This window comes from Pinus tabuliformis, chromosome 1_1 (assembly GCF_031772625.1).
Source record: "Pinus tabuliformis cultivar Carrire ecotype Pingquan chromosome 1_1, CPIR1, whole genome shotgun sequence".
In the NCBI taxonomy this organism is placed as follows: domain Eukaryota; kingdom Viridiplantae; phylum Streptophyta; class Pinopsida; order Pinales; family Pinaceae; genus Pinus; species Pinus tabuliformis.
The window spans coordinates 374556301-374571987 of record NC_142297.1 but is presented as its reverse complement, the minus strand read 5'-3'; the positions used below and the strand labels follow the sequence as shown (position 1 = coordinate 374571987).

Sequence of the window (15687 nt, the reverse complement as noted above, 5' to 3'; positions counted from 1 at the left end):
ACTCTTTGGTCTTGTGTTGGATATTTCATTTTGAATAAATTCAATAAGAGGAGGATAGTTGGGTTTTCCCCTATTGAGAGGTTTTTCCCTACCTTGAAAGCCTAAATCTTTGTGTCTCATACTTCTTTGTGTTCTTGGAAGAACAATTTGTGTAATTACTTGATGAAAGAGAAATATTAACTAATAAAGAAAAGAATACTTATATAAGACTTTACTTCCAACTATGAAGGAATACAATGAGGACATAAAATTTGTAAATCTTAAACTTGGCTAGGCCACTGCACCTCCAAAAATCTGACTCATTAAGCCATAAACTAGAAACCTTCTGCAGAACTCCAAAAACAAATGAATTAGAATGAATTATCAACCAAAATCAAGGGCATTTACACTTTACATTTGGCAATCTATTGCAGTATGAATATTGAGGTCACAACTATTCATTTATATTGCACTGTTGTAAGAAAGGATGATCATATTTTGTATATTTTGTCTAGTAAGGCCTACACTTCGTCATTGCCAGCTCTAACCAAGGTTTCATGTTCCCATTGTAATGAACAACAATTGCATTGTCAATCTCTTAACAGTTCATGTTAGGATTATATCCTAAACCCAGCACATGCCAAGACTTGTCCAAAGGATGGGTCAAGCCATAAAATTTTCAATCTAGGGGGTAGTGTTCCAAGCTTCAACAACACTCTATCCTCATTCTTACATACAATAAAATAAAAACTTAGAAATCGAACAAAGAAAGACCCATTAAGTTTTCTAGCTAATTAATTCAGACTTACTTCAAATACTTTAAAGTAAGCATCATAGGAATTAACATAAATTAACCACACTACACACTTACCGTGTTCTGCCACTTGTGATATATTCTAGTTATATCTTGTTTCTCCCATTCTTTGAGATCAAATACATTCATCCCATATGACCAACCACAAGCATTAGGATCAAAGTGCTTGGCTATGTGTGGATTGGAAAAATTAAGGTATTTGTCAAACTGGCGAAAGCTTTCTCCACAAGTTTCCACTAAACCATTAAAATTTCCATGAAGATGTACTTATCACAAGGGCATCAAATCTTGCTGCACTAGAATATCATCATCCAAGAAGAGGATCTTGTTCATTTTGGGATAAACATGTGCAAGATAGAAATCAAGATGATTTAGCATGGATAAATATTTTGGATTTATATATTTCAAATCGAAGGAACGCGCTGAGAGTATAGTCAAGTGATCTACCTTGAAATAATACTCTTTCATAGCTACAGATTCAAGTTGGCGAAGCAATGGGCAATAGGAGGAATTGAGCCATTTAAAATCATCAACATTCTCTACATGTATCGCAGCTTTCCTTGGGGGATTAAGTAAAAACCACATTTTCATGGCCCCAAAATTTAACTTGTCTGTGATGAGATGAAATACATGTTTCTGAGATTCCTACAAACACATGTAAATCACCTACAATGAGATCCAAATATTAAATGTAAAATGCAGCAAAACTGTTGGACTTCCAGACTTTAGAGTAATTTAAATTAATAACACTTCACCTTAGCATTCATGATAGTTTAATTCACAACCACAGATGCAGCCAATACATTATCAGAAAATAATGTATAGTGATAAAGAGTTGAATACTTCAACTTGTCCTTTTTAGGAAATTATCACTTTTCAAGAGGAAGAAAGTAATAATCTATGGTCAATCGCATGGACAGACAATGTAGGCCCTTGGGAACAGACTTTTCTGCCACCTGACTTAAAAATTTACTTTGCTTTTCCAAGGTCATTACTTGATCTTCTGGAGACTGAAGCATGGCTTGCAACTGTTGGAAATAATACTGAGAGCGGGGGTGAATCAGTATTATTAAAACTTTTCAATATACCATCCAAATTTATACTTCAACTTATTCTTCAGATATTGATGATTAACTTATGCATAATAATGAACAAGAGCATGAAAAACAGATAGTCACACCATAGAACACCAGATATAAGGTGGAAACCCAATGTGGGTGAAAACCACCTGTTGCAATATGTCTCTATCTTCTTTCAATTAGAAACTTCTTTTACAATGCTTTTGTACTGGTGCAGTCCTTTACCAGTACGTAGGCTACAACCTGCAGAGAGCTACAACTCTCTCTTGTTTTCCAGTTTCTCCTGGAAGGGAGCTACAACCCCCTACTTCTTTTCATTCAAGGACCACTTTTCATAAATTTTCAAACTGGATCCAATAATATCAAATAATCATCAAGTACATGCAAATTACCCAAACTCCTTATACAATCAACCAAGAGTCACCCAACTTCTCAGAATGTTGTAAACAGAAAGATAGTACCAGAAATATAAACCCAGAACTCTGCAGCAAGAGATAAAAGATAACCAACAAATGTTTTTAAGATAGATCCGCAGTTTTTCTTTGTCTAGACTGCGAGGCTTCGCACTTCATCTTCTGTATCTCTACGTATCCCCGTAGAGAGCCTTCCGCTTCGCCGCGTACCCATGCACTGTGCCTTCAATCGCGCCGCGTACTTTTACTGTGGCCCCGCACCTCGGCTTCTATCGCGTCGCGCAGCTACGTACCTACGGCTTCTGTAGCACTGCGTTCTTTTATTGTGCCTTTGCAACTGACCCTGTATCACACTGCGTACCTTTACTGTGCTTCTGCACCTGAACCTCTATCTCACCGCGTACCTCTGCACTGGTACTTTTGCTTCGCTGCGTACCCTCGCACTTTCTCTGTGTATCACCTGCGTTCCTCCGCACCAGAACTTCCGCTCTGCTGCGTCTGCCTGCACTTTCACAGTGAATGGTCTGCATACCTCTGATTAGAACCCAATTAAATAGTCCTCCTATGTGCCACTGACAGTCAGATTCTCAGATCTGATATTGTGCCCGATAGATCACACTTTATAGATTCACTTTCAACTTCACTTTTATATAGATCAAGCTTTTAAACCGATAACCCAATATTTCAGATCTTAAGATATTCAATTTGCAAAGATACCTTAGCTAAGTGATCTCCTTCCCTATTTATAGTCAAGCCCTTATTCACACCATGGGACAAAAGCATCAATAACCAATACAAGGGATCCAAACCGGGGCTAAATTAGATCCTATACCACGGGCCAAAACCATAGAATCAAAAATGGCGGGCTAAATACCACGGGCCAAACATAAGAAACCCCACGTGAGTGTGCTTCTCTACCTTGAAGTGAGTGAACTAGGGCTCCGCACCTCATGAACGGGTAACCTGCAGGTATGAACGCACTTCGTGGCCGGCGTACCTGTGGGACCGCACCTTTTGAACCATTCACCTGCGTACCTCTTAATTTCCAACATTTTGAGAGCCTGAACAGAGCATTGCCACTTGAGTGAGTTTCCATCAAGTACAACACCTGTAACATAGAGCCATAACAGAATCATAATGCCAACAATCTCCCCCTTTGGACTTGATGGCAACCTCAAGATCCTCAATGTCATTCTCCCCCTTTGACATCAAGGGCAAAGGGTTATGCTCCCCCTAAGAACATGCTCCCCCTGACTATAAACCAGATCTGCAAAGAAGCACCATAATCCACCAAACACCATAAATGACCATGAAAGAGATAGAGACATATTGCAGCAATATTCAGACCAGCATCCATGATCTCCTTCTGTACTTCCTCCATAATGCCAACAATGCATTATATGCTCCCCATGAACCTGTGCAATTCGATCTTCGACCAATCCACAACCCAGCATATGTACGCATATACCCCAGATGAACCTTGTGTACAACCAACAATTAGAAGAGATTCAACAACAAGATGATGCATCAACAACCCCCAGCTTTTGCCTGAGGTATTCAAAGGTCTCCCTGGGCAATGGTTTGGTGAGTATATCAGCAACTTGTTCCTTAGAAGGAACATACTCCAACTTGACCTTTTGTTCAAGTACTTGTTCCCGGAGAAAATGATAGTTGATCAGTATGTGCTTGGTCTTTGAATGCATGACTGGGTTCTTTGAAATGCTGATTGCACTTGTATTATCACATAAGATGGAGATGGGTGGTATACAAGTGATTTGAAAATCCTGCAAGGTATGCATCATCCAAAGGAGTTGAGTGCAGCAAGATGCAGCAGCAACATATTCCGCTTCAGTGGTAGACAAGGCAATTGAACTCTGTTTCTTGCTGAACCAAGATACTAATCTGGAACCCATAAAGAATGCACCACCACTTTTGCTCTTCCTGTCATCCACGCTTCCGGCCCAATCTGCATCTGTATAAGCATGAAGTGTGAGATCTGTATCTCTAGGATACCATAAGCCATAATTTTGAGTCCCTTGAAGATATTTGAAAATTCTCTTCACTGCCTGAAGATGAGTTTCCTTTGGATTTGCCTGAAATCTTCCAACTATTCCTATTGCATGCATGATGTCTGGTCAGGTACCTGTCAAATAAAGTAGACTTCCAATCATAGACCTGTAGGTTGGTTGATGCACTGTTGCTGATTCATCATTTGCACTGAGGCTACATCCTGTGACCATGGGTGTACATACTGGTTTTGCATCTTCCATGCCATATTTCTTCAAAATCTGCTTGAGATACTTGGTTTGAGACAAGAAGATCCCTCCTTCCTTTTGTTGGATTTGCAAACCAAGAAAATATGTCAATTCTCCAAGCAAGGACATTTAGAATTCTTTCTGCATCACTGAGGCAAAGATTTGACTCATAGATTCTTCATTGCTGCCAAAGATAATGTCATCTACATACACAATAAGTATTAGCAATTTGTCATTTTCAATTTTTATATAAAGATTGCTATCTGCTGATCCTTTTGAAAAACCTTGTTGATGAAGATATTTGTCCAACCGATAGTACCAAGCCCTTGGAGCTTGTTTAAGACCATAGAGAGCCTTCTTTAGTCTGCATACAACATTTGGATCATTTCCAAGAATGAAACCATCTAGCTGCTCAATGTATACTTCTTCTTCTAAGTCTCCATTCAGAAAGCCTGATTTCACGTCCATTTGAAATACTTTGAACTTTTGAAAGCTTGAGAGAGCAAGGAACATTCGGATGGCCTCAAGTCTTGCAACAGGAGCAAAATTTTCTTCAAAATCTATTCCTTCTTGCTGCGCATACCCTTTACAAACAAGTATGGCCTTGTTTCTAATTACTTCCCCATTTTCATTCAACTTATTTTTGAAGACCCATTTTGTTCCTATAACATTCTTATCCTTTGGTCTAGGAACCAACTCCCAAGTGTTGTTCTTTTCGATCTGCTCAAGTTCTTCATCCATTGCTTTGACCCAACATTCATCTTTGCATGATTCTTTCACATTTTGTGGTTCAGTGGAAGAGAGTAATGCCAGATAGCTTGAAGCTTCTGCAATTGTTCTTCTTGTTTGTACACCTTCTTATTTCTCCCCCAAAATCTGAGATTCAGGATGATTCTTCTGAACATACTTGGATGGAGTCTTCTCTTCTATCCTTATCTATTTCTCTGGTGCTTCTTGAGGTTCTTCTTCTTCATCATTTTGTCTTTGAGGGTAGTCTTCATCTTCTTCGATATTTTCATGATTTACTTGCCTAGGAATGTATCCCTTTTCATCAACCACTACATCAATGTCATCAACAATTCTTCCAAGTCTTTTGTTGTAGCACTTATATGCTTTGCTGTGTGGAGAATAACCAAGAAGAATGCCTTCATCTGCTCTAGGTTCAAGTTTTCCAAGTTGCTCATCAGTATTCTTAATATAGCATTTGCTCCCAAAGATTTTGAAGTGCTTTACCGAAGGAGTCTCACCATACCAGAGCTCATGAGGATTTTGAGTGCTGTTCACTCGGACATTTGTTTTGTTGAGAATAACAACCACAACATATGCAGCTTCACCCAGAAAGTTACGGGAGTTCCAGACTCATCAAGCATAACACGAGCCATTTGTTGGACTGTTCTGTTCATCCTTTCCACCACTCCATTTTGCTGAGGAGTTCTAGCTGTAGAGAATTCTCTTCTTATCCCATGTTCTTCACAAAAATTGAAGAATTAATTTGATGTAAACTCCCCACCTCTGTCGGACCTGAGGCACTTAATTTTGTGACCTGATTCATTTTCAAACAAGGCTTTGAAGGATTTGAATTTTTCGAATGCTTCGTCTTTGTGCTTCATAAGTCCTAACCAAACAAACCTGGAGAAATCATCAATGAATAATATCAATTATTCTTCTCCTCGAGGTGTCCTTTTCCTAAATGGACCACCTACATCTGTATGGACTAGCTCAAGAGGCATGCTGGCTGATCCTTCCTTCTCCAGAAAGTTAGTTTTGGTTTGCTTTCCAAACTGACATGATTTCTATATGGTGTTGTCTAGAATTTTGATATCTAGAAGACCACGAACTGCCTGATATTTGCATGCTTTCCTTATTTGTGAAAAGCTTAGATGCCCCAACCTCCGGTGCCATAACCAGTGTTCATCATCCTTGCTCAAATAGCATTGTTTTTGTCCTTCTTCAAATATGTATAGATTATTTGGAGTTCTTCTACCTTTGATAATTGTTTCACCACTATTAAAATCATGAACACGACATCCATTTGATCTAAATATTACCTCGGTTCCTTGATCACACATCTGGCTGACACTCAGAAGATTATGCTTCAATCCATCAACATAGAAAACATTTCCAGCTTTGACCTTTTCTTTTAACTGAGTAGTGCCTTTTCCTTTTATAGCTGCAGGAGTATCATTTCCAAAAGAAACTTTCTTACCCTTTTCTAAAGTAGAATATGATTCAAGTTTTTCTTTATCACCTGTCATATGCTTCGAACATCCACTGTCGATGTACCATAGATTTTCTTGTCCCTCTGCATAAAATGCTATCCCACATCTTTCTGTTTGTGGTTCCTTTATTCTCCATGTTCTGGTGCTTGAGGCTTGTTCCTTTGTTTGCTGAAACCTGCTCCTGCATTTAGAATCTTCATGACCAAAGTTATTGCAAATAGAACATTCAACTTCATTTTCAAGAGCCGAAAAGTTCTTATAGGTCCTTTTTGTAAACCCGGTCATACTTCTTTGTTTTTGAGCTTCTCTAGTCATGATTGTTTTATATGCAACACATTGAGCTGCTTTGTGACCAAATTTATGGCAAGAGAAACATTGTCCATTGAAGAAACTTCTACGATTATCAAGTCTACCGGCCAAATGATTGTAATTTCTATTGTCATCCATTTTTGAAGAAAATTGAGAAGATTTTACCTGTGGCTAGTTGTAGCTTTTGTTCACCCTTAAGATGAATTTCCCCTGGTTTACCTGATAGTCTTTGTTTTTTCTCGATGTAATTCGTCCCTGCTTTACCTGGTGATCTCTATTGTGATTTTGCTCATTCCTTCTTGCTGCATCAAGGTAACTCTTTGAGGTGGACGCTTGAGATGTTTCTCCATTATATCCCAGACCTGTCTTGTTTAGTGGAGAACGTTGTACATTGATGATCTCATCCAGAGTTTCAGATCCTTTGAAAAACTTAAGATTAATAGCCTTTGTTTTCTCAATTTCTTTTCTAAGGCCAACAATTTCACATTCTAACTTTTCAAGAAGTTTTTCTTTTTCATCAATTTGAAATTGTAGGGTATCAATTATCACATTCTTTTCTTCTATACATGTCTTGAGTCTAGAAATCTCTTCATAAAAGCTATCCACATCTATAACATCCATGTAATCATCATCTTCAAATGCCATTAAAATTTTATAGTCATTACTTCGTTCATCTTCATCATTATTTGATAGACTATCACTGTCTTCATGAGTGTAGTAGCTTTTCTTATTTGCATTCTATTTCTTGTTCCATCTAGCAGGTTCCTTTCCTTTATCAATCTTATCCTTATGAGGACATTTGGCAGCATAATGACTTACTCTTCCACAAGCAAAACATTTAAAAGGTAACTTACCTCTGAACCTTCCAGTACCCCGTTGAATATTTTTGACAAAATTTGATTCTTCTTCTTCTTCTTCTGGCACGTGACTTGCTTCATAGTAGTCTCCTTTGCCTGAAGCCTTAAAGGCAGCTTCTCTCCTGTCTGATGGACCTCCTTTTCTCATTTCATAGGCAGTTAGAATTCCGTGTAGCTGAGACATAGTAAGAGTTCGTAGATTTTCCTTTTCTTCTATTGCAGACACTTTAGATTCAAACTTGGGGGACAATGATCTTAGAACTTTTTCAACCACAATAGCCTCTTTTATTTCTTCACCAAAGTTTTCATGCAATTAACAATCTCGTCTACCCAAAGGAAATAGTTAGCCAAACTTTCATCATTATACATTCTGAGATTCTCATACTGAATCCTGAGGATTTGAAGTTTAGCACGCTTTACCTGTTCATCTCCTTTGTAGCTCAAGACAATCTTGTCCCATATTTCTTTTGCGGATTTATATTGCATAACCTTCACAAATTCTATTTGAGATAAGCATCCCAACAGAGTATTGACTGCTTTAGCATTTGTTTCATATTTCTTCTTCTCGCCCGGATCTGTAGGAGTAGTTGAAGGAAAAGTGTAGCCTGTATCTATGATATCCCAAACTTCTGTACCAAGAGATTGAAGATAGGCAGTAACTCTTGCCTTCCAATAATTGAAGTTTGTCCCATCAAAAATTGGTGGCCTCATTGATGCCTCCCTCTCATAGTTGCTCATGATGAATGATCTTCCTTCAAGCGATCAAGCTTCTCTGAAGGACCTGCTCTGATACCAATTGTTGGAAATAATACTGAGAGGGGGGGTGAATCAGTATTATTAAAACTTTTCAATATACCATCCAAATTTATACTTCAACTTATTCTTCAGATATTGATGATTAACTTATGCATAATAATGAACAAGAGCATGAAAAACAGATAGTCACACCATAGAACACCAGATATAAGGTGGAAACCCAATGTGGGTGAAAACCACCTGCTGCAATATGTCTCTATCTTCTTTCAATTAGAAACATCTTTTACAATGATTTTGTACTAGTGCAGTCCTTTACCAGTACGCAGGCTACAACCTGCAGAGAGCTAGAACTCTCTCTTCTTTTCCAGTTTCTCCTGGAAGGGAGCTACAACCCCCTACTTCTTTTCATTCAAGGACCACTTTTCATAAATTTTCAAACTGGATCCAAGAATATCAAATAATCATCAAGTACATGCAAATTACCCAAACTCCTTATACAATCAACCAAGAGTCACCCAACTTCTTAGAATGCTGTAAACAAAAAGATAGTACCAGAAATATAAACCCAGAACTCTGCAGCAAGAGATAAAAGATAACCAACAAATGCTTTTAAGACAGATCCGCAGTTTTTCTTTATCTGGACTGCGAGGCTTCGCACTTCATCTTCTGCGTCTCTGCGTATCCCCACAGAGAGCCTTCCGCTTCGCCGCGTACCCACGCACTGTGTCTTCAATCACACCGCATACTTTTACTATGGCACCGCACCTCGGCTTCTATCGCGCCGCGCAGCTATGCACCTACGGATTCTATAGCGCTGCATTCTTTTACTGTGCCTCCGCAACTGACCCTGTATCACATCGCGTACCTTTACTGTGCTTCCGCACCTGAACCTCTATCTCGTCGCGTACCTCCGCACTGGTACTTTTGCTTCGCTGCGTACCCTCGCACTTTCTCTGTGTATCACCTGCGTTCCTCCGCACCGGAACTTCCGCTCTGCTGCGTACACCCGCACTTTCACAGTGAATGGTCTGCGTACCTCTAATTAGAACCCAATTAAATAGTCCTCCTATGTGCCACTAACAGTCAGATTCTCAGATCTGATCTTGTGCCCGATAGATCACGCTTTATAGATTCACTTTCAACTTCACTTTTATATAGATCAAGCTTTTAAACCGATAACCCAATATTTCAGATCTTAAGATATTCAATTTGCAAAGATACCTTAGCCAAGTGATCTCCTTCCCTATTTATAGTCAAGCCCTTATTCACACCATGGGACAAAACCATCAATAACCAATACAAGGGATCCAAACCGGGGCTAAATTAGATCCTATACCACGGGCCAAAACCATAGAATCAAGAACGGTGGGCTAAATACCACGGGCCAAACATAAGAAACCCCACATGAGCGCGCTTCTCTGCCTTGAAGTGAGTATGAACGGGTAACCTGCGGGTCCGCACCTTTTGAACCATTCACCTGCGTACCTCTTAATTTCCAACATTTTGAGAGCCTGAACAGAGCATTGCCACTTGAGTGGGTTGCCATCAAGTACAACACCTGTAACATAGAGCCATACGAGAATCATAATGCCAACAACAACTTCTTTGTTACTGTTGCTTACCCATAAAATTTTTCTCTAGTCTTGGATAGGACATGACCCATAGCCTTGATCTTCTTAGGTGCACTGAAACATTCATATCAATTACTAGTCATGAAAAAGAGAATGAAAAGAGGAAATATTAATACACGGGCTACAACTTTAAAAGAAACAAAGGATATGAACACCAAATGCAAATGGAAGCACTTACTGCTCTTGATTTAGAAGCAGCCAATGTGAAAATCCAAGGGGTAGTGTTGCAAGCTTCCACAACACTCTATCCTCATTCTTACATACAATAAAAGAAAACCTCAGAAATCAAACAAAGAAAAACCCATTAAGTTTTCTAGCTAATTACTTCAGATTTACTTCAAATACTTTAAAGTAGGCATTACACGAATTAACATAAATAAACCACACTACACACTTACCATTTTCTACCACCTGTGATATATTCTAGTGATATCTTGTTTCTTCCATTCTTTGAGATCAAATACACTCATCCCATATGCCCAACCACAAGAATTAGGATCAAAGTGCCTGGATATGTGCAGATTGGAAAAATTAAGGTATTTCTCAAACCGGGGAAAGCTTTCTCCGCAAGTTTCCACTTAACCATGAACCTTTCCATGAAGATCGATTGACCACAAGGGTGTCAAATCTTTCTGCACCACAATATCATAATCCTAGAAAAGGATGTTGTCCAGTTTGGGATAAACTTGTGGAAGATAGAAATGAAGATGATTTAGCATGGATAAATATTTTGGATTTATATATTTCAAATTGGAGGAACGTACTGAGAGTGTAGTCGAGTGATCTGCCATGAAATAATACTCTTTCATAGCTGTGGATTCAAGCTGGTGAAGTACGGGGCAATAGGAGGAATTTAGCGATTTAAAATCACCAACATTTTCTACATGTATTGCAGCTTTCCTTGGGGGATTAAGTAAAAACCACATTTTCGTGGCCCCAAAATTTTACTTGTCTGTGATGATATGAAATACATGTTTCTGAGATTCCTTCAAACACAAGTAAATCACCTACAATGAGATCCAAATATTAAATGTAAAATTCAACAAAATTGTTGGGCTTCCAAACTTTAGAGTATTTTAAATTCATAACACTTCACCTTAGCATTCATGATAGTTGAATTCACAACCACAGATGTAGCCAATACATTGTTAGAAAATAATGTATAGTGGTAAAGAGTTGGATCCTCCAACTTGTCCTTTTTACGAAATTTCACTTTTCAAGTGAAAGCAAGTAATAATCCATGGTCAATTGCATGGACAGATAGTGCAGGCCCTTGGGAACAGTCTTTGCTGCCAGCTGACTTAAAAATGTACTTTGTTTTTTCAAGGTCCTTACTTGTTCGTCTGTAGACTGAAGCATGGCTCACAACTTCTTTGTTACTGTCCCAGAGTCATAAAATTGTTCTCTAGCCTTGGATAGGACATGACCCATAGCCTTGATCTTCCCAGGTGCACTGAAACATTCATATCAATTATCGGCCATGAAAAAGAGAATGAAAAGCAGAAAGATTAACACACAGACTGCAAATTTAAAAGAAACAAAGGATATGAACAACAAATACAAATGGAAGCACTTACTACTCTTGATTTAGAAGTAGCCAATGCGAAAACTATTACCTTTGAGGTAAATCAGAATCTGCATTAGCCTCACCCAATGTACGCTGACATTCTTTAGTACGAAGCATCAATTCATGGTATAAATCAAGATTATTCCTACCCTAGGAAATGCTTGAATATACCCTAGCCATGATCAGTTGGTCTCGCATCAATCTAACAGTGGAGTCAGAATTCTCGTTCTCATTCTCCTGCCTCCAAATGTTGTATTTTCCCAAGACAATAGAATCGACCTCCTTGGAATGTTTAATTGTTGTGTTTTCAAGCTCAACTCGTTTTTGTTCATCCTGTTGAATCAGCTCTGTTGACCTTTTCTCGCTCCTGTTTTGTCTCAATTGTTGTAAGCATTAAACTACTATAAATTAAAGCATACTATGCTAAAATCTAAGAAATATAAAATATTTCTATTGGAGAAGTAACGTTCAAAAAGGATTTTGGAAAATAATATAACAATTCCCTTTTCCATGAGAACAAAAAATAGTGATCTAGTGTAACAAAGAATTTTACCCTCCGTGAAACTTTTGTTGGACTTTCTTCAAGCTGTAAATGGTCTGCATTACAACAGCCATTGTCCTGGGAGTCTGACTAGACATTACCTTACACTAGGCTACCAACATCATAGATCAGTTAACCAGGGAAAATCAAAACTTACCATCAAGAGCATTCTCTTTGATGTCTCGATGTTCACTTCTTGTGTCATCATCTTGAAACCTCGTAAGAAGTTCTTCACCATTGGAAAATTTTTTTGCACCTCGTCATTCGTTTTAACCCCGGCGGGATTTTCCTTGCCTTCTTCATTGAGGATCACACCATCTTGTTGTGAATGTAACTTTTCTGACCTGTCTCCAGAAGTCGTTTGCCTCTGCTTGATGTACACCGTTAGAAATAGAGAAGCACCCCTGCCAATGTTAGTTTTCACTTCCTGCTTAATATATCCCTACTCAACTACATAGATCATCATCACATAGGTTTCCTTACATGTTCAATAGAGAAAATAAAGAAAATAACCAAAATATTCACCAATCATACGTTAGAGTTAGTAATATCCCTTTGGTTTACTTCAGAGGGCTTTCTAATACCCACGAGGAAGATAAGTCATTATGTCCAATAATATTTAAGTTTAGAGTTCTCGAGTCCTCTGTGATAGTTGTTATGGCATCAATCACCTGCCCAGTAAATAAAATTTATTTTCAATTCTCTACTCAATATGGGAGAAATCAAATTTAAGATATCCAAATGTAGCAGGTTTCTTATACTTGCCTCCCTTGGGAAGAGAGAGTCAATGCTCCCTGTTAAACTCTGCTTTCTCCAGCCATCTGCCTGTTCCAGTGAACCCCACAGTTAAATAGATAAGAGCGATTTTAAACATATGACAAAGCTCCAGTATCCTAAATAATTCCTCTCTATTTCAATCCACTGAGGTCGATTAAATTTCAATTTAGGGACACTATTTATTTTCTGGGATTAGACTACCGTAAGTGCAAGTGCATTGCCCAGATCCTAAAAAAGAGCAAAATGGCCATAGAAAAAAAGAATTGGTTTTCAAGATGTGGAAAGAGAATACCATTCTAACAGATCCATCTCCTGAGAAGTTGTGACCTGCTATTTTAAATGACAAAAAATGCATAAAATATCAGGTAGAAAGACTTGATGGAGAAGAATATCTATAAAAATACTGAAATGCTAAAAAGGGGATTCCTGTGCTATCATGCATATGCTAAGATTGAGATTTCTTTACACATCAATAATAAAATGGTGTGTATAATATCTATCGTTTGTTTTGGCCAATGTGCTCTGAATACTGTGGGAATAGTGTGAAAATGATATGTATAGCAGAAAGTAGCTTGTGAACAAGATTGTCGCTATGAATTGGGTCTAGGTTGGGTGGATCAGAATTGGTTTTAGCTTGACTGATGAGAAGTGGATTTAGCTTTATGGATGGAAAGTGGGTCTGACTTGGATAATGAGTGGATGGGAAGAATGATTGTTACCCTTCCCACCCATATTCAATTCCCACAGGATTCAATTCCCATGAGTAAGATGTTGAACTGAACTCTTAACAAATATATTTTTATAATACCCATCCAGCTTATGCAGAATCCAATGCACACTTAGTACCATCGTACTCAGAATGAGGAGTGCCCACCGAATTCATCGAGTAGTTGCCCAGCAAATTTACCAGTCATATTCATTTCCCTTTGTTAAAAAATGGAAAAAGCATTTTTATTTCTTGCTATCAGGATGAATGGTTTCATTATCTTTTGCAAGCTAAATTACCCTAGGGGCAGTTGGTAAAACCTTTTCTCTTTCATGAGAGAGGTACAAACTTTGAATCTTTCTCCTGGTAGGTATTGTATAGTGTTAATGTAGAGATGGAGTTCATAGCTTCACACAGATCAAATGAAAGGAAAACTATAAAGAAAACTCACAAAATGTCTAGAAAAATGCTAGAGGTACTAAAATTTTGACAATAAGCAAGGAAAGTAAGTTTGATAACATCTACACCTTGAGATCTTGTGAAAAAGCTAAAAGGAAAATCAAATTCTAATGTAGGTCCATGGTGTTTTGGTTCAATGGTTAACCGGGGGTGGTGAAGGCAAATCAAATTTCGAAGTAGGTCCATGGGGTCTTGGTTCAATGGTTAACCGGGGGTGATGATAATTCCCCGCCAAGGCTCAAATCACATAAATACATTGTTCAATGGGTTCTCAGTGAAAGGGATCTTTCTAAAATAGTATAATACGACTACACTTCATTGTAATGGAGATCTTACTTGAATGTTGTAAGAAGTCTGCACTTCATTGTAATACTACCAGTTTAAGAAAGGGCATGCTTGCCAATAAAGATAAATTAAACGCTGACCCACCCTAGAAAAGGAGACATAAGCAACCTAACAAGGGAGGAGGGCAGGAAGAAGTTTACCAGTGACAGAGGAGGGCAGGAAGAAGCTTACCAGCGAGGGAGGAGGGAAGGAAGAAGCTTACCAGTTGCAGATGTAGATGTGGAGTGACGAAACCTAACTGCTAGAAAAACCAATGGCATGACCACAAAGATAACAAGGAAGCCCACCACAGCTATTCGATGATGAAAACCCTGACCTCCCCATCCTCCATTTCTACCATGTTGGTAGCCCTGCCACCCTCCATTCCACACACCTCCTCTTTTCACAGGCATTTTTAGCTCCCAAACCTAACACCACTTTTCTCCTTCTCCTACTCCTAAACAAATATCAAGGAATGCAACCCTTACTCAATCATAATCCTCTATATCAAACCCATATCATGGTTAGCAGAAATATATGACATCAGAAAAAACCAAAAAAACCCTTAGATCTCATATATACTTTAGAGAATTTGATAGAAAAATTTACCAAAGGCTTTACGAAATGTATAGATCAACTGATTTCATGCAGTTTTGGGAAAGAAAGGGACACTGACATGGTAAAAACCTAGATGAAAATGGGCACAGGGGCCAAAACTAGACAGATTTGAGTGTCTCTATCTCTGTTAGCCTTTTTGGTTAAAAAACCAAAACATATAATTAAGGGAAACACGTCATTCGGATTCAGATTCCAAAATAGATGTTATTATTAATGGGGATCCTCACCAGTCTGGCTAACTGTTCATACACTACAACATAGGAAGAGGAAGAACGGGTAGGCAACGTTGGGTATATATGATGCCCCTCAACTTACTAATTTATCTAATTAGGTACCGACTTGGCATGCCTTGCATTGAGGCATGTAAAGGTAAAGGGAATGCT

General features: G+C 38.4%; 1 pseudogene; it reads right to left on the bottom strand.

Moving 5' to 3' along the window:
- Window positions 1-433: 433 nt before the first annotated feature.
- On the bottom strand, window positions 434-15099 carry LOC149213185 (polygalacturonate 4-alpha-galacturonosyltransferase-like; annotated as a pseudogene).
- Between the last annotated feature and the right edge of the window lie 588 nt (window positions 15100-15687).